Source organism: Lissotriton vulgaris, chromosome 2_2 (assembly GCF_964263255.1).
Source record: "Lissotriton vulgaris chromosome 2_2, aLisVul1.2, whole genome shotgun sequence".
Taxonomy (NCBI): domain Eukaryota; kingdom Metazoa; phylum Chordata; class Amphibia; order Caudata; family Salamandridae; genus Lissotriton; species Lissotriton vulgaris.
The window spans coordinates 77,807,945-77,831,258 of NC_141688.1; positions in this window are offsets into that span (position 1 = coordinate 77,807,945).

Below are 23,314 nucleotides of genomic sequence, written 5' to 3' on the forward strand. Positions count from 1 at the left end.
GTCCGTTGGATCGAAATACTATAATCGTCGGCAATGGCTAGGGTTCGCATGGGTAGGGCTGTTTCCTCTTCCTACCCGGTGGGGCGGGGCACTAGGCAGGGCTGCCCACTCTCCCCGCTGCTATTTGCCCTTGCGATAGAGCCATTGGCAGCGTGCGCTAGAATGGGGGGAGCGTACCGTGCCCTACAGCTCTGAGGTCATGCGCATTATATCTCGCTCTACGCGGACGACCTCCTAATGTTTCTGGAAGATGCGGGTGACGCCCTGGATGGGTTGCTCACTCTCCTTGATCGTTTCGGAGACATCTCGGGCCTGCGGGTTAACTGGGCAAAGACCTGCGTTTTCCCAGTGTCTAGTACATGCGACCCGCCCACGTTACCGCCCGATCTGGCGTTGGAGCCTAGGTCCCTTCCCTATCTGGGAACGCAGGTGTATCATGCTCAGGAGGATCTCCTTGAGGATAACATTGGGAGAGCGATGAGGGGCTTGAGGGGTAGCATGCGGTTTTGGGGGACCCTGCCATTGTCGGTGGCAGGTCGCGATGCGCTGCTGAAGATGGTGGCGCTTCCTCGTCTTTTATATTTCTTCCGGACCCTACCGATAAGAATACCAGCTGCTTTTTTTCGACAACTCCGCTCCACGGTGGGTAGCTTCATTTGGGGTGCAGGACGGCGCAAAGTGGCACTGGATACACTGATGCGGCTGAGAGCTGAGGGGGGCCTCGCCACCAAAGATTTTGAATTGTACTATTTGGCTGCGCAATTCCAGATTCTTACTCTGGCGGTGGCGCTGGAGTTTCGGGGATCGGAGGGGGGGACTGTGCTGGAAGTGCCGAGGCATGTTCTGTTCTTTGTGATCTTGCAGCAGCGACTGAGGACTGCTGAATTATCGATGGTGGAGGGCACCCTGAGGCATTGTTGGAAACGGTTCCACAATAGGATTGGGGGGCAGCACCCAAGATACCGTTGCGCATGTGCACGGCATTGCCACACGGTGGTGATTGGTCCGGCCTGGTGGAATAGGAAGAGCTGGGCCTGCAGATGGTGGGTGACCAGTATGCAGACGGCGCACTGTTGCCCTATAGCACGTTGCAGGAGACCTTCGGTCTTCCACGTGGCCATTTCCTGATACACGCGGCATTGATTGCAGCCATACAGAAACATTTGGGTGCTGGCCTCTCTTAACCAACAATAAGCGGAGCATGTCAATATGTAGTGATGGCAGTGGGTACGTATAAGGCGGTAACCTGCCTGTATGAACGAATGCTTGGGGAAGGGCTTAACCCGTTACAAAAACTGCGGGAGCAATGAGCGACTGACTTAGACAAAGCTATCCCGGATGCGGCTTGGTCTCAGATAATTAAAAGAGCATGGAAGAGTACCAGGAATGCTAGGTTTCAGCTAATCCAATTCTTTGTATTACATAGGGCATATCTCACGCCAACCAAAATTAATCAGTATTTTCGGATCGATACTGCGACCTGCCCCCAATGCCGGTTGCAGGGTGCGGACCTGAGCCATATGCTGTGGTACTGTCCTCAGCTGGGAACATATTGGGAGGAGATAACCACGTCGCTCTGTAGGGTAACTGAGTGGCAGGATGATATGGATAAAGTGGCGTGCCTATTACAATGGTTCCCGCACACTAGCAAAAATAAGATAACTAGCGAGTTTATGGACTTGGGACTCATTCTGGCTAAAAGAGAAATTACATCACACTAGAAGGCAGCTCTGGATGCTGGTTGTAGATATTGATTCGGAGTCTGGCTCATCGATGGAGGAGGACCAGGCACAGGCGGCTTCCTCTGGACTTGGGGAGATTAGCGCAGAGGGAGGTCCCCGTCTTCCAGGTGATTACGATGATTCTTAATATAGTGGATGAGATGGTCTGTATACATTTCACACACTAGGGTAGTACCTTGATGACACTCCTTACTTAGATAATCGCGCTGGCGGCAGGGGTGGGAGGTTTGGGAGTTGATAGATCTTGAGGGTGGCCATGCATAGGGTACTGATTAATGATCTAGAGCCCTGGGTTCAGATACGATACTACGCTGATTGAGGGGATTGACACAGCAGCGCTAGACTTGGAATAGGGTTCATGTGCCTTGTTAAATTGTTGAATTACTGTCGAGTCTTCTCTCAGTACGAAATGTCGGATTCTTTGTATTTATGACGGTCCCTCCTCATGTCTTGTTTGTATTTTGAAACAATAAAAAGATTTAAATAAAAAAAAATAGGTCAACAAATCTTTACTCCCCTTGCACAAATGTAACAGTTTGTTGTTGTTAGCCTGCACAAACATGTGTTTTGCAAAGAGTTTGTGCATGGTATCTTTAAATCTTTTAAAAACAAAGTAAGGGATCATTCCGCTCAACCAGGGGAATGGACCATGTGGCTGCATTACCCAAAGATATGAAGTAAAGTAGGCTACTTTAGCTGCATCACTTGGAAAGGAGTTGGGTCGACCCAAGAACTGAAAATGATAGTCACAAAAGCCCTGAATTTCGTATTATCAAAGAAGCGCTCAGGTGGGGCTAAAGGGACTGGAGTTGAGATTCTCACATTCAGTTTTAAGGGTTGGGGAACCATGCTTGCAACAGGGGCTGGTTGAACAAGTGGAGTGTGTAGCAAACTCAAGCCTAGGTGGTTGCATAAAGATCTTGGGTTGTTTTCCTTACTTCCATCCCATGGGTTGTCTCAAGGCTTAGATCGCTATAACTCCTGTCGCAAATACTGATTCTCTAGTCTCAGATTTGAGACCTCCTGTTGTAAACTTGTTAGGACTTTAATATCTGCTAAGGTGTGGCCATTCGTTTCTGTGTGTAGTGCCCGGGCTAAAACGTCAAAGGACCCCCTCCTGGAATCCATCGCTCAGACTAGCCTGTATTTCGTGGCTTGGCTTAATGTAAGACTGTGGCACAAGCCACTCACCTGAAGCTCAGGTTGTCTGCAGGAACGATTAACTTTCCTCTCTCCACTTAGAACACCTCTCAGCACTACTGAACTTGCTACAAGAGTTCCGGCAAGTGTTCGAAAAGGGAAGGGGAATGGGACGAGAAAAAGAAAGAGCACTGCTACTCCACCCAGCCTGGCAGCCTCGAGGGGATCTGTTTGCAAAGTAGGGCTGATTTCTTGAGGATTTGTGTCTCTCTAAAATATGGAATGCAAGAGATGAGTGGAGAGACACATCTGGGTTTCCTAGGCACACTCAACACAGCACATTAATAATAGGCAAGTCATGTTAATCACCTGGTTCTCAAGAGAAGCTGGGATACTCTCTTAGCCTTTGTCTGTAGGTTGCATGCTGCCAAAAGGATTCACTGACTATGATTATGTGTCATCTGCAGCCAGGTAAATGGCACCTAGACTTGCCGTTTCGTTTGCACAAAACACCCTTAAACAAATATTCACATCTAGGAACAAGCCCAAAGCGCTGCATAGGCCAGTGTCCATAAAATATAAGAATCAGAGGGATAACAGGATGCTTCCATGCGGAAAGCGTGGTATCAACTTCACAATATTCGTCTTAATAGCACAGTTCTATGCAAATAGTGTAGAAACAAAACTCAGAAATCAGTAAGGAGTTCACACATATAATGATCCCAGGCACTAAATGTAAAATAAATATGATATTAGTTCAAACATAAAATGACTCCTAGCGCTAAGCGTGAAACAAATATGAAATGAGTTCAAACATAAAATGACTCCAAGCACTAAGCGTGAAACAAATATGTAAATTTCATAGTCTCGAATCAAGTCACTTGTGTCAAATACCAGATTTCCAATTCACATAACAAATATGCAAGGACAAGCCATAGGATACCAACATAAAATGTCAAAGGCACACAGCCTTTCACTTTCACACGCAGCTTTAAAGCGTGATTCACTTAGCTGTCCGATGCTTGCTGCTGTACCGGACCGGCTTGTGCTTCCGGCTGACGGTGAAGAAGGAAATCCTGAAGCGGTGATAGAAGTACTCACCAGCCGAAACAGGAACCAGGGGGCATATTAGCAAGCAATCGCGCTAATTATCGCTATTGTTTGGTTAGCGTGAAAAAATTATCGCCGAGCTGTGGCGATTTTTATCGCAGATAAACCTTGGTATTACCAAGGTTTATCGTAAATGCGATAAAAATCGGCCGCAATGCATGAATATCGCTGAAAAGTCCGCGATATTCATGCATTAGCAAGCTAATGCTCTTAGCTATGTTATCCACGTCACATTGGATAATATGGCTAAGAACTGCTCAGGGCAGGTGTTAGCTTTTGGAGATATTCGCGCTTTGCGCGAATATCTCCTAAAGTTGGTAATAGGAGATAGCGACTGTTTCCAGTCGCTAACATCTTGGCACGCCCTCTTTGCATGTCATTAGTGATAAAAATCACTGACATGCAAAGTGGGGCCCAAGATGGTCGCTATCTCCTACTAGCTGTCGCTAACTGGTGTTAGCGACAGCTAGGTAATAGGGAGATAATTTTATCTTAGCCTTCTTGGCTTTTAAAGCCAAAAAAGCGGAGATAAACCCCCTTGATAATATGCCCCCAGGAGTGTAAACCAAGCACTGATAGGTGTGAGGCTTGGGATTTTATAGCCAATTCAGTGGCAGATAACCACATGAGCCTAGCCATGCTCATAAGCATGCCAGGTGCTTAGCAACAGCACCTGTCCAATAATGTGACACTGTTGCATGCCCTCAAAAACAACAAGCATTGGCAAAACAAGCACTGGTACTAACAAATAAAATAAAAAGAAACAAACATGGGCAGTGGCAAGAAAAGGAAAAAAACAAAACAACTTTGTGCACAGCAAAGTGAACAAGCAGGGACCCCTGAGGGTGCCGACGTACCACACAGGATGGGGAGCTCCTGACAACGTGTTTCTGGGCTCCAAATGTGAAAATTGCCTCTTGCCTTTAATATCCAGAGGCCCACTTGCTGTTGGACTCAAACTGAGCATATAGCACACTCATTTAGCACTTGACTCTAAGGTTGCGGAGGGAGAAGAGTCCAAGATTTAACTGGAGAAGTGGTGTGGGTTTAAAAACTGAGAACACAATGAACCATATTTTGAGGTTCCGTGCAGGTTTCCTTACTTAGGTAGTCAAACATTGTCAACGCAAACTGTAAGGCTCAACAGTGTGGAAAAAGCCATTAATTACAGGGCTTTTTGTATTATGATACAGAGTCCCTCATCCACCAAGGTTGCATGCTTCATCATCTGGACCTTCTTCTCGTCAGGTGGGGGGCAATACCCGACAAGCATTCTAACGGAGCTCTTTATTGAGAATCACCCAAAGTGCCAGAACAGGGAGAAATACATTCACATTTTTGAAGGGGTATAACCTCCACCACAGCAGGCTTAAATACTGAATACAAGTGTCAGTCTACTTTCTCTTTTTATTCAGTCTCAAGTTCCATTAGGCTGAGCCTTCAATGTAACTGTTGTGGGTAAATGAAGATATAAAGTAGATGGTAGCCAGGTAATTAATCCAAGTAAGATGTTTATTAGTTGGTTTCAATAAGATAAGTATTAGGTCCCACCAGGAGCTTGATGGATGTTGCTCAGCCCTCACTCACCAACTGACATTCTCCACACACACCAGGCACACACACATTCCGTTCACTCTGACATCACGCACACCAACATTCCACGCAGACATCTCACTCATTCTGGCTGAGCAACCTAAAAGGAGATAAATCTAGTTCCAACATATGTCCTTTTCTTCACAGGAATTAAACAGAATTGCTTGCAACATAAAGCAATTAAAATCTTGAAAGATACACATGCAAAAAAACCGGACAGTTCATATTAGAAAAGAAGAATAAGTAAAGCAAAGAAACAATGTAAAAGGATAAACCATAGTACATGGCACATATCCCCTTCCCTTGGGGAATTTTGAGAGAAAAAGAAGTATAGGAAAAAATAAACAACTTTTGACATTAATAAATACACCCTGAAAAATCCTATAGTAACATCAAAACATACACCATGAATAAACAAATATACTAACGCATCTTAACACCAGAGCTTTCTCAAAAGCGAAACTAACACATCTTAAAATTTTTGCTTGCTAAACAATCTATTTAATAATTTATCTAACGCGCCTTACTACCTGCGCCATTTAATAATTATTCTAACGCGTCTTACTACCTGCGCCATTTAATACTTAGTTTAACTCGTCTTACTACCTGCGCCATGTAATAATTAATCTAACGCGTCTTACTACCTGCGCCATTTAATAATTAATCTAACGCGCCTTACTACCTGCGCCAATTAATAATTAATCTAACGCGCCCTACTAATTGAGCTTTAATAATCAATGTAATGCGTCTTACTATTAGCGCACTTCTAAACAAAATTTAACCTACAAATTACACTAACGTGTCTTACAACTCGCGCACTTACAGTTACAAGGCCAATACTACCCCATTAATACTTAAATCTACACCACTCCATAGACACCAAAATGACGTTACTTATCACTAACTTGCTACAATACTCTAAATTACAGATCACGGGCACTCATCACACACCAGACAAACCACCACAGGGAACTCTTCACCCCATAACACACACCCACAGGAACACAAGGCAAACATTATATTGACCAGCAATAAAAATACAAGAGAAAGTCTCGTGCACCGGTGAGCGATCTCTCACATGAGGCTTAAATCTGAATGAAAGAAATAGTTCTCCAAGTGCCTGGAGTACATCCAACTTGAAATTAAAGAAACTGATCTCCAAGTGCCAGAAGTATTTCCAACTTGAAATTAAAGAAACTGATCTCCAAGTGCCAGTAGTATTTCCCACGTAGCAGTAGAGTTAAAATGTACCTTTCAAGTGAACCCCTTACAACCTCCATTTTCGTGCTTTCATGTCACTTAAAAAGGAACACTATTTGCCATTTCTCACAGCAACAACTTCACCAAATGTCTCGTACAGCTTACGAAATTATTTTGCCATGGTGATGCTTCGTACAAACAGCATAAGATGGTGGCACGCATCCTGCGTTGTACCGGGTGGCTCTGGGCACGCCGCTGCTCAAAACGTACAAGTATAGCACAATGATGTTCCACAACGTCACAAGGAGTGAAGGTAAGCTTCACGCGTTTCACGCGCACTTCTTTTAAAATTCAAGATGACTGTTAAGCATTTCTCGTGCACTTCTCATAGCGCAGTTAAAATCACTATTATTTGAGTAAAGAAACAATTACGAAGTAAAAGCCATCTGTTGCTCACTGCATGTTCCTTTCAATTAATCGTGCGCAGTTCTTGAAACAAAGGCACTGTGGAACAAATTACTTTGACTGTAAGCTGGTTTCGCCGCATGTACTAACAGTGCCTTGTTTTGACAACTCTCCTAGACACCAGTCTTGAACACTAGTCAAAGGGCTGTACGATTGCAAACTACTGACAGCTTAAAGAACTTTAGATTAATCAGTTTCTCACTTACTTTGAGCCACGCTGCATTGAAACGATGTAGTAGTAGTCTAATAAACCTTTCCTTTACTTATGCTTAGTTCTCACGCAGATACTGTAAATAGCTCTTGCACAACTGTAGGCACAACCCTGGGTTTGCAGGCCGTCCTGATAACCTAGGACATCTACTGCGTGCTGCTCCTTTCCAATTCTCACAAGCTCACCATCTGACAGAAAAGTGAAGCACATGTTTCTTCGTACCTCACGGGGCTTTCCACTTCAACGCATATAACAGCCGCTCGATCATAAGTAGAGATTACAGCACTGTAAAGCGGTTGTTGAATTACCATAACACACAGTCTGATGACAGCGTAGTACCAATGACTGCGTTTTCACACGCTATCTGTCACAATAATATGTTCATTCAGGGTTAGTAGGCTGTCCGTTGGAAAGGGACACTGGTGGGACTTACCAGGGTTGTTCTCTAGTTTATTTTCCGTTTCAGTAGAGATAATCTTCTTTCATTTTAAATACCTATGGGGCATATTACCAAGCAATAGCGATAATTATCGCTATTGCTTGGTTAGAGACAAAAATTTACCGCTGAGCTGCGGCGATTTTTACCGCAAATAAACCTTGGTATTACCAAGGTTTATCGCAAATGCGATAAAAATCGCCGTAATGCATGAATATCGCTGAAAAGTCCGTGATATTCATGCATTACCGATCTAATGCTCTTAGCCATGTTATCCACCTCCCATTGGATAACATGGCTAAGAACTGCTCAGGGCAGGTGTTAGCTTTTGGAGATATTCGCGCTTAGCGCGAATATCTCCAAAAGTTGGTAATAGGAGATAGCGATGTTAGCGACTGTTTTCAGTCGCTAACATCTTGGCACGCCCACTTTGCATATCATTAGTGATAAATAGCACTGGCATGCAAAGTGGGGACCAAGATGGTCGCTATCTCCTACTAGCTGTCGCTAACTGGTGTTAGCGACAGCTAGGTAATAGGGAGATAATTTTATCTCCGCTTTCTTGGCTTTTGAAGCCAAAAAAGCGAAGATAAACCCCCTTGATAATATGCCCCTAGATTCTTCGCTTTCAGTTTCAAAAGTTCCAGTTTCTTTACTTCTTTATCATCCTTGCACGCTGTAAGTTCTTAATACTTCTCCAAAACGTCGCCAAAATGTTGTGGGTAAATGAAGATATAAAGTAGATGGTAGCCAGGTAATTAATCCAAGTAAGATGTTTATTAGTTGGTTTCAATAAGATAAGTATTAGGTCCCACCAGGAGCTTGATGGATGTTGCTCAGCCCTCACTCACCAACTGACATTCTCCACACACACCAGGCACACACACATAGTAGGCATATCCCGTGCGATTCGCCCCACAAACTTTGCCCCCCACAAAAAGGCACCATACCAGTGGGTGGTCTTCACTGCGTAGTCTTTATTAATTCTCATAAAGCCATCTTTATTTGTTGATGCACTGTCAACATTCGACCAACTTTTATTACCAAAACAACACACATTGATAAACATTGTGTTAAGCAATATTCATTTGAACCGCAGGTTACAGTATTTACAATTCAGGATCTCCAGAGCCCTTCGGGATGCGGGTTGTACCAGCAGGCCACAACCCACCTCCATTGCTTCCATTTGAGGTAATTATCCGTCGTCTACCCCCTAGACGCGGCCACCAGGGAACTGCTTTGCGCCTTTTACTGCGCACCAGCTCTCACAAAGTTGCTTCCTCCAAACACCGGCATCTCGGGTAGGGCCGGAGAGTCCAGGACCACCAGCAGGACGGCCCCCTCTCCCGCCAGCCCGGAGCCCCATGTACTGGCCTCCCTGTTCCAGGTTTAGGCCAGTCCCCGCCAAAAGGAGTCCCCGCCCTTTTCCTTGCCCGGGACCTCGCCAGTTCTACCTTTAAACATAGGGATGGGTGGGTGGGCAACTTGCTTCCGGCTACTACCTGCTGGGCTCCCGAGGCGAGAGAACAAAGAGGGCTTCTCCCTCGTGTCCAGGGCTCTTATTGCCTTCCTGGCAGGGGAGGGGTTGTGCCGCCTGCGTAACCTAAGTGACGCTCTACTAGCCTGCCCTGCCTCCTCATGTTTCTTTGCGACCCTCCCATTCCCCTCAAATGGCGGTACACGGTACCAGCCCTCTCTAGCTTCACGCCCGGAATGCCACTAAAGGCCCCCCTCCCCTAGGCGCCGGGGGGGCCTCTCATTCCATCCACTCTGACATCACGCACACCAACATTCCACGCAGACATCTCACTCATTCTGGCTGAGCAACCTAAAAGGAGATAAATCTAGTTACAACAGTAACATTTAAAGGCTCAGCTACATTAGCATCTGTCACTGTGCTATGCTCATTAATGTTTAGCTTCCAGTCTCTTATTCCCTTAACGTCTTCAAAAAGATACCAAACCTCTCCCCTACTCCAAAGGCTAACTCCTTTCCTAACACTTGACCTGTTATCCAAATACCTTGCAAACTTCAGGAATCAAATGGTTATCCTGGGCAAACTATTATCCTTGTGTAAGCATGTGTATAAATGTACACTTCTTTGTTCGAGCAGTCTGATCCTCCAAGTCAGTTTCCTGCAGTACAATAAGGTTAGTGAAGGAGGCCACTGCAACATGACTCCCACCCTAAAACATATCGTTGAGCACCAAATCAGGCTTTTTTTATGTGCATTTATCAATAAAGTGGGCAAATGTAAAACATTTCCACCCCAATTAGATAACTACTATTAATAGATTGAAGTTTTTCGAATTATGGTCCAGTAGTAACACCAAGAGGAAACTGGTCCTTTAGATAAGATGAACTCTATTAAGTTTCCAAATTGTGCTGCTTTTCACTGAGCACACAGGTTATGACTGATGTCATTCAGCAAATTGATATAATGTTGCACCCAAATAATCTACAAGTTTCTGGGGGGCTACATAAATCAATTGTGAAACATGTTCAACTTGAGTGGAAAACGTGTGTGATTCAAGAAGATGTGTTGAAATATTAATTGAATCCATTAAGAGCCTACTCTCACCCACAATATTATAAACTTCAGTGTGGAATGTCTGTAAATATTTTGGTAAATGCACTTTTTTTTAATGAAACTGAAGAATGTGTTCTTTCCCCTTATTTGCGAACTGTGAAGAAATTACTTGATGTTATAATTCATTCTAATTAAACCTAAACATTGTATCCATTATGGGGAGCAAGAGAAATGTCATTTTATGTTTTGAAGGCTTAGAAGATGATGAATGTGCTGCTTGCAATATCGGTATTAGATCTTACTGCCTCCTTTCCCCAATACTGCTTTAATCTTCTACTTTGCTATATTCCTACCCAGAAGCTATGGTCAGCTAACCATATAGGTCAAAGACGAAATAGGCAGCACGAGTTGGTTCTGAGCTGTTGGCTTTAGAATGGGCTGCCACAATGTGCTACCCTGTCAAGGTATCCAGAAACACTTGTTTCATGTTTCTGCAATTTAAATTTCTGCATCACAGATACCACTCTCTCTCTAATGCCCACAATGGAGTGTCCTATACTTGCCAAAGACGTAGTCTTGCAGTGCTGACGTCTTCCAATTGGTAAAGGAATGGCCTCATTCCATATTGGTCAGGTGTAAAGAACAGGTAGGCTAATGGAAGGGAAGTGACATTGTAGCTGCAACATGGAATACAGTATTGTTGTACCTTTCACCAAAATTAGATAATCTCCTTTAAAATAAGCGTTTTAGTACATTAGCCCAAGAGACAAAATAATAATGGTTTATTACTCATGAAATGTGTGGGAGTCAAATGCTAATAATCACTTGAACCCCAATATTTTGAACAACCCAATAAATTTGGCTCCAGAACCTTCAATATATCTAGCAGATAGAGACTACGCTCCTCTTGGAATACATACATTTCAGCAGAATAAAATAGATTAACTGAGGATGTGCTAATAACGGAGTTCTAGATCAAAAATAAGCAAAAATAGATTTAATACAGTATTATTAGTATACAAAGAATGCAAGAAATTGCCACAAAGGCCCAGCCAAATACAATATTACAGTGCCATAAAACCTGCCCTAAATTAGGCATGGCTAGACAAAATTCCAAGTCAAACTCAAAGAATACGGACAGTATCCCCATAAGAAAAATCTAAGTCAAATAGACAGTCTCATGAAAGAAACTATAATCCTCCCCAGCAGCAGCCCTACAGACAAATAAAACAAGCATTTGCAATGCAATGTCTTGCATTTATGAGATTTTGAGCTATTAGCATTGTAAATGACAATGCCTTTTATTTGTGTTTTTTAAAAAACAGCAATAGCTTGAGCTCTCGCAAATGTGAGACCTATTGCATTGCAAATGAGTTAGGAGAGAGCATGTCCTGGCATTACAGCCTCTGAGCACTATTTTCTCAAAGAGCTTTGTCCTGCCTGCTCTTGCCGGCAGTACAAAGCTCTTTGAGAAAAGAGTGCTTGGAGGCTGTAATTAAAGTCTACAGAGCAACAACACACGTAACAGGGGCTGTCCTCATGGGAGGTTACAAAATGGGAAAGGTGGTACTAACGAGGGGCTAACAAGCCTATTGACTAATGAAAAGCCACAGTTTACAATGGACAACTACACAAGCTAATGAAAAACTGGGCATGGAGTAGGCAGAGCTTCATGCACATACCTTAATACAGCATGGCTTGCAGAGCAGCACATACGCTGCCCAGGGTCGACCTAAAAACATCACTGGAGCTGGTGGGTGATTCGGTTTGAAAGGACCGCTCTATTAATACATATTAAAAGACATAAACTGGCCTTAACCAAGAAGGAGGCGATTTTGCTTCTCTATTGTCTAGGTTGCATGGAGTTAGAGGAGATGTCTGCACTGCCTGTGTCATTCATTGGCCTCTCCATTCTGGATGCACCTGAATGGTTAGATGAGTGGGTTAATGCACCGCTGTGGATTGTGTTTAAGCTTAGCATAACCTGCAGCTTAGTTTCTTCCCACATCTTTAGTATTTGCCTCCTTGGTTCTTCGATTCAAACTCTGGCTGGCTAAATGTAATGACCTTTGAGGGATCCATGAGGGACTCCAAAGGGTCACAACCCTCTTCATTCCTAGCCTTTGAGAAAACTCTGTTTATTAACACGATGTCTGTTCTTCCATTGCAAGCTCCTCGATTGGCTCACTACACAGACATTATGGCTGTGTGCAATTCCTTTTCGGGCAGGTTTGTGCGAAATGTATGTAGTTGCAAAGTTTGTGAATTTTCCAACATAGATCAGCAGATCAAGTTTCCTGTAACCAGAAGCTGGGGATGTTTCATGCTAAAACGTGTTTTCCGCCGAATAAACCTCCTGCATAAAAGTATATTTTATGGCAGGGTTTCTCCTGCAAAGCCTACGTTTTGACGGATTTTTAAATGTGTATTTTCAACTTCACTTTCTTTGTGACTTCGTCTAAGTCAACAAACCTTTAAGAAATCTTTAAGAAGCAACGTTGCTTGGCTTCAAAATCCCTTAACCTAGGCTCCCACCAAGGTTGCATCAATCAGTGTTTGGCACAAAAGAATGTCGACGGCCTTTTCGGAAATGTGGGGTCAGTGACTGCTGTTAAAATTATGCTGGCGAAGTTCACATTAATCTCACTTTTTGAAGCCTCGACATTTGTCTCCCTTGCACAGTTTTTCCTGTTACAAAGACCCGGCCAATAGAAAAGTTTTCTGCAGGATAATTGTTTTCCAAAACGTACTCCCGCAGGAGAACTTTTCAGCTTAAATGTAAGCTTTATGTTTTTGATTTTTATTTTCTCTTTCAAAATCACTTTATTTTTTCACTCAGTTCAGTTCAGAAAATCTTTATTCGATGATTAAAAAACATCACAAAAGCACATATATACACTTTAAAAATACAATTAAATACAATATCTGAACTCCATCTAAAAATCGCAGATACAGATAAAAGGTAGAGACGAATTTTATCTTAAACATTGATTAACTCAGTCCTCTAGTGTTTCTCAACCTTACTGAGACCTTAATGAAATTCATAATACTGCATAAAGTGTGCATATCGTTTGCTCTTTGTAAATAGAGCAGGGCACCTTTAGCATGACGGAATTTCGCCTGTTTTAAGATATCTACCAACAATTCCGTCTAGGTGTCCTATAAAAAGGACATAGAAGTACAAAATGAAGGGTGTCCTGCGGTGACCGATTGTCGCAGCCGAGGCACCCTTATGCTCAATTGTTAAAGTAAAACCTGGTGGATCAGCCAGAATATTTGGTAATAAATTGAGCCTAAAACGAGACATTAAGAACCGATCGTGGGCATTGTGCATCAAATACAAATAAGGTTCCATACCCTCACTATTATTGATGAGACAGTGGGCACTAACTGAGCGTTTGGAAGATTCCAGTCCTGCTCTACGTGTGGCAAACTGATCAAGCAACATTCTTTTAAGCTTCAGTTAGTCAAGGTTCGATATTGCACTGGGATTGCTAAAAAGATCATTCTCATCTAAACCCTCTAGGGTGTCCTTAATGTACTTTAGCCACGGAATCTGTAGACTTTTATCCCTATTCAGACAGTCTCTCACTATTTGTCTGCTTAGGTCTGCCTCCGGATTTCCCCAGATTCTTAACCATGCCAAGATTGGTCTAAGCTTAACCGGGTCCTCCATGAATGGTCTGCCTAATTCCCTATGCGCAATTATAGCTGGGGTGCTCTGAGGGATTTTTGAGATCCTTTGTAGATATTTATCTTCCTCCAGCTCTAACTGCTTGGCATCCACAAAGCCCCACACTTCACTTCAGCTCCATACATGGCTTTCGTGCTGCTTATGAAGCCATAAAGGTTCATGACCTGTTCTGGGAACCAGCGGCCCAACCTACGGGCAAAGTTTGTTATGGCACCATTTGAAGATATGAGTTTTGTGGGCTGCAGGGTTGCTGGGAGATGTAGTGCAGGAACACCAGAGGAGCAAAGCCCGTCCAGCAGAGGAGACAGTGGGGGCAAAGGTCGCAGCGCCTCGGCGGAGCAAAGCCCGGCTGGCACAAGAGTAAGGAAGAAGTGAACCTTGTTGCGCCTCAGTGGAGCATAGCCCGGCCAACGCGAATACCCCCAAGCACAGCCACACTAGGTCCTCGGCCCCAAACGGACCTTTATGCGCCTCCTGGCGCCGGTTGTTGAGGAAAGCGGCGTCCTCGCCTCGGTCAGGGCTGCAGGGTTGCTGGGAGATGTAGTGCAGGAACACCAGCGGAGCAAAGCCCGGCCAGCAGAGGAGACAGTGGGGGCAAAGATCGCAGCGCCTCGGTGGAGCAAAGCCCGGCTGGCACAAGAGTCAGGAAGAGGTGATCCTCGTTGCGCCTCAGCGGAGCAAAGCCCGGCCAATGCGAATACCCCCAAGCACAGCCACATTTTTTCACTTGTTTTAGCAAAAAATTGTAAATTTTGTATGAAAATCTCAAATTGTAAGAAAATGTAATAGGCACAGCCCTGCTGAAATCTAAGTTGCCAGAATCCACTGCTCTTTCGAGTGTCAAAGAATAAATAAAATTCAGCATCTGTGAGTACAATTACAGGTTCTCGTGAATATTTCACATCTAGTTAGTCTCGGGATTCTCCGAGGCCAGTGATGCAGCTGGGGAACAGAGGGGAAGTAGGAAGAGATCTATGTCCGGGTCAGTTTGCAACAATTTGTTCTTATTTGTCGAAGTTCGCTCCCTAATACGGCGATGGAAGACTTCTGAGAGGATCTTGGAGCACGATCAATTCATGTCCGCCGGCTGCTAATCTTTCAGGCCGAATGCATGTGCGATCAGTCTCGTGTTCTCATACTCATTCGGTTCAGGGTAAACAGGAAGCATGCGACGGCATCTCCTTGCACGTTTATCCGGCCGCAACGTCTGCATGAAACAAGCAGCTATTTGAGGAAATTACAAGAATGGGAGAGCTTTTAATAATACATTTAATTTAAACATTTTGATGAAGGTTACAGTGCAAAGAATAAAAAAAACAGCCTCACATGTTTTCTAGTACAGCATCAGCTGTGTTTTCTTTTAAATGGAGGCTGTTTTTTAGGTCTCAGCCCGCTGGGGAGATCTTATGTTTTTCAGAGTGGGGCTTGAACCCGCCCATCTTCTCCCTTGGCTGGCTTCCTAAATGGAGGCCAGCCATCGGAGGAGAGGGGCGTCTGTCTATTTAAGCTCCGTCTTTTTGGGATTTGGGGTGTGTTTTTTAGTTTCTTTCTCTCCTCTTCCCATTGGCTGGAATTTTACATTCCAGACAATGGGAAGAGGAGAGAAAGAAAAACCCGCCCCCGAATCTGAAAATGACAGTGTGTTTCTCCGAGGCATTTCTGCATGACCTCGGAGAAACATGGTGGCGTTCATGGTGTGGTCGACAGCGGAAGTTTGGAAGTACCACTGCCTCCCATTCTCACCTTCCACCCTTCCTTAATTCTCTCTGCTTTCTCGCTGTCCACCTCCTTCTTCCCCTCACTCTACCTACTTCCCTCCCTCCCTCCAATCTCCCCCCTCTCTCTACGCTCTCATTGCTCTTCCGGGAAGGCTGGCCCTAGCACGTGCCATGCTACTCCGTCGCCTCTGCTCGGGGCTCGTGGCTGCCGGCGCCGCGGGGAAGACCACAGCTGGCGCCCCGGAGAGGTGTGTGCTGGTAAGGAGGGACCTGGGGCGGCATGACACGGGGTGTCCAGGGTATGAAGGGGGCGAGTCCCCTGGCTCCATGGCTGCTGCTCTGAGCTCGGACCCCCGCTGGCCTGTGCCCCTGGTGCCGCCAGAGGGCACGGACGGGCTTCCCCAAGCCTTCCTGCAGAGCCTGTGGACGCTCTTCGATATCCTGGACGACGGGCTGCGGGGCGGTGCTCATCGCAGAGATCGAGTACCGCTTGCAGGGGGTAGATGCCCTGGAGCTACCCCACGGGGTGCTGGAGTGCCTGCGCTGGGTGGCGCCCCCCAGCGGCCTGCTCCCCTTCGAGCGCTTTGAGCTCGCTCTACAGGGCGGAACTGGGTCAAGTCCGCGCTTCCAACGCCGGGGACGGCGATGAGAATAAAGGGAGGCCAGTGCTGCTGCGGGTCAAACAGGGCAAGGAGAAGCACTGGGGAGTCATCCAGCAGCTGTCCGAGAAGCCCAAGGGGTGCGGGAATAAGCCCTGGGGGTCGTTACATGAATGGCGGCTCAGACCTCCTGCACTGGGTGGTAGACAAGCCTCCAAGCCAGCAGGAGGGGGGCCCTGCAGCATTGGCCCCTCCCAGACCAAAAGGGCCCGCCATGGACCCAGAACGGAGCCACAGGTAACCACAGAGACCCTTGCTTGAACCTCCAGAGCAGTGCTGCGTGCCGCACCACCCCCCCTCCACACACGTATAATCCAGGTTTCTATTTATTTAAAATTTGGGGCAAAATCCATTACCAGCTTGCCCGGCCTTGAAGAGTTGGCAGAGAATGTTGGGGAAAAACCTCTTATCGCTGTCTCTAGCCTTAGCCACCGCCAACCCCTCCCTCAGCCATCGCTGATCTCTCCAGAGCTGCAGCACGACTCAGCTCATCACTCCCCCATGTTACCCATTCCCGCCTCCCCTTGATACCAGAATTTTTTTTTCAGCCAGGATTTGACAGCCCTACAGTTCCATCGAGCACCCTTCCCTCTACTGCTACACAAAAAGATATCAGAGTCCACCCTTGTCACTGGACTTCTCTGAAGTGGACGGATGGCGACGTGTAGTGGAGCCCTATGAGGCCTCGCAAGTGATAGCAATGCGCTATACCGACAGATGGCAATTAATATTAACCTCTGTCATTCATGCTCAATCTTTGCTTTTGTTAGTCTCCAGCTCTTGGCATTTCGACTTCTCCTTCCATCATCCTGTTTTCTATCTTTTCAACCCCCTTCTTCAGTTCCCTTCTTTTCACCTTTTTGGTTCTCAGTCTTCTCACCTGCACCTTCCTTCCCCTGCAAGTTCTCCGCCGCTACCTGCTTTTCTCGCTCTCCCAGGATTCTCTGTGTCCTCCCATGCTTAACCCCTTCGATGCTCATGACGAGCTCAGCTCGTCATGAGGTACACCTCTCGTACACTCATGACGAGCTGAGCTCGTCATAAATAATGGGAATCAATGTCATTCAGCACTGGAGGAGAATAACACCAACATCAATGGTGTTAATAGGCTTCATAATGATGCAATGTATATCTCTTGACAATGTCTACTATACATATGTGTTGTATAAATATGGCTCTGTGTGTGTGTGGCTCTCTGTGTGTGTGTGTGGCGGTGTGTGTGTGTGGCTCTGTGTGTGTGTGTGTGTGGCTCTGTGTGTGTGTGGTGTGTGTGTTTCTCTGTGTGTGTGTGCGTGTGTGGCCCTCTGTGTGTGTGTGTGTGGCTCTGTGTGTGTGTGTGTGTGTGTGTGTGCAAATGCAATAGGTCTCGCATTTGCAAGATATTAAGCTATTGGCATTGTAATGACAATGCCATTTATTTATCTGTTTTCAAAACCAACCCATAAATAAATGTTTGTCATTTACAATGCCAATAGCTCTAACCTTTTGCATAGGCGAGACCGTTGCATTGTAAATGCTTGTTTTGTTATGGTCAAGGGTGTCTTCTGACAATATTTTTCCAAGTGCCTTTCATGCAAGGGAGGAGCGGGAAATGATCTGCAATCAAACAACTCCATGAGAGGGGGCGGGAGGATAGAGAACAGAAGTAGCCTGCAAGGAATGTGCCTCTCATTTTGTACCACTGCTTGTAGTAAATGACCAAACAGCCCACTCAAAGAATGCTAAAAACACACCTTTAACTTATTGTTCTGGGAAACACAGCCGAAGCGGCAGTTAAAGATGGACATAAGTTAAGTACAAAACATTTATTTAAACTGGGCAAATCTGGCTTCAACTTGTTACAGCTGTTTGCACAAATAAAATCAGCAGAAGGAAGGCAATGGTGATTAGAATAGCGAGACCATGCCCCGGAATTTCAGGCCAGAAAGAGCAGCTCTAAAAGGGAATTAAAAAGATGCAATAGTTTTAAATAATTCATGATAAAGGTTACAGTAGAAATCGCGTAGAATCCTCTAAAGGAGCAGGAGGCACTGCAGGTTATCAGCAGTAACACAACTGTGGCAGTAAGAGGAGGTGGGAGGAAGAATGCTATATTTGATTGTAAGAAGCTAGGGCGCTGAAGCTGAAGACACACAAACAGTAACAGAGCAAGAAACCAAGTTCAAAATAGTCCCCCAGAGAACAGTTGAAGGACCAGAGTGGAATGAGACAGTACTAAGTGTCTGCTCTGTGGGAGGAAAAGGAGAGAGAAAGGGGGGACAAACAGGCAGGACGGACCACCAGCAAGCAAGGATTTTTAAAGGACACTGACATGGACAAATGAAAAGCAATCACAAGAAAGGGGATGTACTAGAAGCCCACAGACCGATTACAGCAGTGTTGAAGAGAGTGCATGCTATAAAATGACTATAAAAATTTTAATACCCGAGTTATTATACCCATATTACCCTATCTATGAATACAGTCTGCAAATTCAGCATCATATTGTCATACTTAAGGTCACACTGGAAAATCAGAACCAGCTACATAATCATTTAAAACTTTAGAACTAGCCCATTTCTTAAGGTAAGAGAAATCTTCCACCCATCCTCTAGTCTGCACTTCGGAGATGATCGGCACAAAATTAAACTTTTTTTAAACAACGGCTCATAAAACTAGCACACCTGCAGCAAAACTTTCACCAGAAGTCCTTGAATAAGGTACTTTCGGTACACAATGGAGGCTTCGTTCACAATCCACACTCATTTTTAAATCTTTGACATCATTCACTTGGTGTGTAAAACAGGAGCCCATATTACTATCGATGCCCAGGCTGCTGGCGCAAGACGCCTCTTAGTTTCCATTCTGAATAATTACCAAACAAAGAGACGGGCGCTGGAAGCAGGAATCAAGAGAACAGAGTTTATTTCTCATGAGGAGAGCCTGTCATTTCGGACACGAAACACGGTGTCTTTCAGGAGGTGCTCTAACAAGTGAGCTGAGACTCCGTCTTTTATACTTTACAAAACACTTGGCATTACAATCATGATATTGTGTAACAAGGAAAATACAACCCCATGATCCTTGTGTCAATCCTACCCCACATGTATTCACAATAGGGACCCTTGACCTGCTGATAAGAGGGGAGGGCAATCACGCAGCTGAGTGTTCCGTCAACAGTTTAGGATGTATGCGCCTGATCATAGCCCAGGGGGTGGGGTGGCCAGGATCAATAGTGGGTCCTTTGAAGAGGAGTGACTTCATACAATAAGGGCAGTAAATGGTATCTCCTGGCTCAGGCGATGGCCTCGGACATGTGTGGTCAGCCGGACTCGGGGGAAGGGGTCATCAAAGGAGCGGTATTCATGCCGCGTGGACAATCGAGCGCGGAGGGAAGGCTTGTCAACAGAGGGGCATTCATGGAAGGAAAGGAGGTGTTGGTCAGGCGCGGCCATGGCTCCCAAGGACAGAGTCTTGCAGAAGAAGAAGGTTTATGACTTGCCCATGTGAGGAGAAGGGAGGGGGAGCCAGGGTGGACACGGGGACAGAGTCACATAGAGAGAAAGAGAGAGATCTTATGACCCGTACATGAGAGAGCGGGGGCAGTCAGGTGCAGCTGGGGAGGGCTATGTCAGCTAAGGCGAAGGATGCCTCTTCAAGAGGGAATGGGGGGGGGGTTTGTGCGGGTCAAGCAGAAGGGTTGCCTTTCACAGCAGGGTCGCGCAGAGGGAGAGGGTTTCATGGTCTATGCATGAGAGAGGGGGTTTAAGATACGCGCAGGAGGGAAGCCGGGGATTCCAATGGGTAAAAGGCCGTGGTGCCTAGAATGGCTGTACATATGCATATGGGTATGGGCTCTTACTGGCAGAGTGATACGGTCAATAATTTACGGTATTCATGGTGCTCACAGGGAGAGGAGTGGGAGAAGAAGGGAAATGAATGCTGTTTATGTACATCAATTTCTTCAATTTCCACAGTCGCCCCTTTTTACATTACAGCGTTCATTTTTGTAATTGATGGGGTTACAGATAGACAGGCATCGTTGAAGAATTAGCATTTTGTCGATACTAACATTTGGCATACAATCATAGACAGTTGAGGTGATGGGCAGAATGCAGCACATAGGAGATTGCATTTCGTTGAGTTCCTGACAATTAAGCGCACTACTCAGCATAAATGTTTCTGACTTAAAAATGTGACCAATGAACAGTTTTGACCAGGTAGTTGAGAGCGGAATTCAGTTCAATACAAAATATTTCTTCATCACAGTGTCTTTTTATCAGTGAGCCATCACTGGTAGGCTCTAGTCCGTGTACTTTCGTTGGCGCTGTTGAGCACCGGCGGTGGAGCTATAGGTCCAGCTCGGTTCTATCCTTACGCGTTGCAGGGTGCGGTCAGTCCTCTGCTGTTAGACCACAGTCCTGTTCCCTAAACAATCCGTTTGGCGGCGCCTTATGCTCGGCACCTATATTTCCGTGGCAACACCCTATTCCCACTTGAATGCAGTTCTTCCCTTTGGCAAAAAGTCACGTGGAAAAGAGGGTGAGTGTGGTTCAAATAGTCGATAGGAGAGAGAGCGGAGTTGGGTCAGAGTTCCTGGGACACACAAAAGGGACCAAGGGAGCAAAGGATAACAAGCAGGCAGGCCCATCAATCGGGCCCAAAGAAGGGGGACAGAGACTCCAGGCACACGTGGGTTAGCAGACGAAGGGCTTCAAGGCGGCCCATCATTTTTCATTTTCCACGTTGAAATTGTGGTCTCGTCCCGTATCTTGTTGCTCTGCAGCTCCACCTTTGGTCGAGGTCACACGTGTCTCAAGATCTGCAGCCAGGCTGTACGTCACATCTGACCCTTCTCCTTCGGTGATCGTGAATCTTTGAATAGGTACAAAACAAGCTTTAGAGAACTGGTCAGGGGAAGACATTTATGCATGTGAATTCCTCCCTCAATCCAACGCACTTGGGAGATACGCTCATTGGCCACAGTCAGAGGTTCATTTACCAAGCAGTGCATATGTCGGCATTCCTACTGAGTTCATGCCAAGTTTTATTCATTGTCTACACACAGGTCACATATGGAGGAAAGTCAGACTCTTATCAACTGTGTATTTCATCAAACTCAACATTTCGGAGCCTCCAGGGAGACTCGTCTTTCTAACCTGAGCCTTAACAGTCTAACATTTCCCTTCAAGGCTGGCTAACCTTTTCAAACAGGGCGGGGGCGCTATCATCGAGAGTCAGGGTAAAACAGGTTTTTCTCGAGGGACGACAGTTACTCATGGTCATCATGTTTATATCCGGGACAGCAGCTGGGGTCTATCAAAATGGGGCGGGGATGCTTCGGGCGCTCGCGCTTGGGTGCAAAAAGGGGGGTGGGGCAATCTGGGCGTTTGGGGGTCAATCTAGACGTTGGCGTTCGTCTCTGAAGAACAGAAATAAGGTGCCATTGACATACAGTTCCCCTATGAATGGCCAGATTTGGGGGACCTTAGTCGTCTTACCTGTCCTTTCCTTCTCAGCCAATTCAAGTTCATTCATTTTGCAGAAAGGAGAGGTAGTAATATGGCGAGATACAATCATTTTAGTTTCGGTCAATTTTCGCTGAACACCTTCGCGTTCAATAAGTATCCAATCAGACTGGTGCCGGTGGGGCACAATTTTACCACAAAGAGGGAGAGAAAATAGGGAGACTCTCATAGAGAGTGAGAGTCGTCCGCAACCTAAACGAGCCATTCGGTACACGTATGACATGTAGAGAGAGGGAGAGAGAGAGAGAGAGAGAGAGAGAGAGAGATAAGGGGGGGGTGAGAGAGAGAGAGAGAGAGAGAGAGAGAGACGTGTACGAAAATAGGTCATTTAGTGCGCTCACAACACAGAACAGCAAAGGTCAGGTAACACGCAAATACAGACAGAGGGAAGACATAAATCCGTGCATTACATACACACAAACTCAGACAAGGAAGACAGCACATGTATTACATATATATAAGACATTCACGACAAAACAGAAAACAACAGGTGGCCAACAAAATCCATATTATATCCTACGTATCTTTACTATCTTATTTATCTACGTGCTTAGCTCTTTCTACCCTTCCCTCCTTTTCCTTCTCGCTTGTTATCTCTGCGAGCGTTCTCAATTGCCAATACTTACACCTCGGTTAGTCGATCAGAAATTAACCTGGTCGCGCTATTTACCCATGGTTGGATCTTAAACCATTTTTCAGTTCCTTCCTTTGGTGGGAAGTTCTCCAGGCTGAGGCAACGGCAAGTATTGATCGGGAGAACAGTCGGACAGCTTGGCTATATCTATAAGAGTGTGAGAAAGGGGGCAGTGCATTTTGAACATCAGCAACATTTCTAACTTCCCAGACGGGTGGTGCCGTGGTAACCCTTACCCACATATTTTTCTTTGTCCTTTCCCTACCTAGTCAAATGTCTAGTTACATTATCCAACGCGTTATTTCTAGTCAATTTTCGTCATACAGTACCCGTCCAGTTTCTATGTCAGTCCATCCTCCCAGTCGCTATGTTCTAAGGAGGAACAGTCATGTCTAAGTCTACGTCCTTTTAAAAATTTTATCGTCATAAGGACTATGCACATATTCCCTCCTTCCCTTTTCGTCGGTGGTTCGATCATCGCTCTCCCACACTTCAGCCGATGTTTTGACGTGACCTGCAGAAGGGAGGAGAAAGAAGGGGTGGGGGGGGGGGGTGCAGCCTTCAAAACACATCAGCATGCAGTAATCCGAAAATGTTTTTACCTACCACATACTCGACCTATCTCCACGTACTGCATTTCGTTACCATCTCGGCGTTTAAGCCCAGAGGGACCAG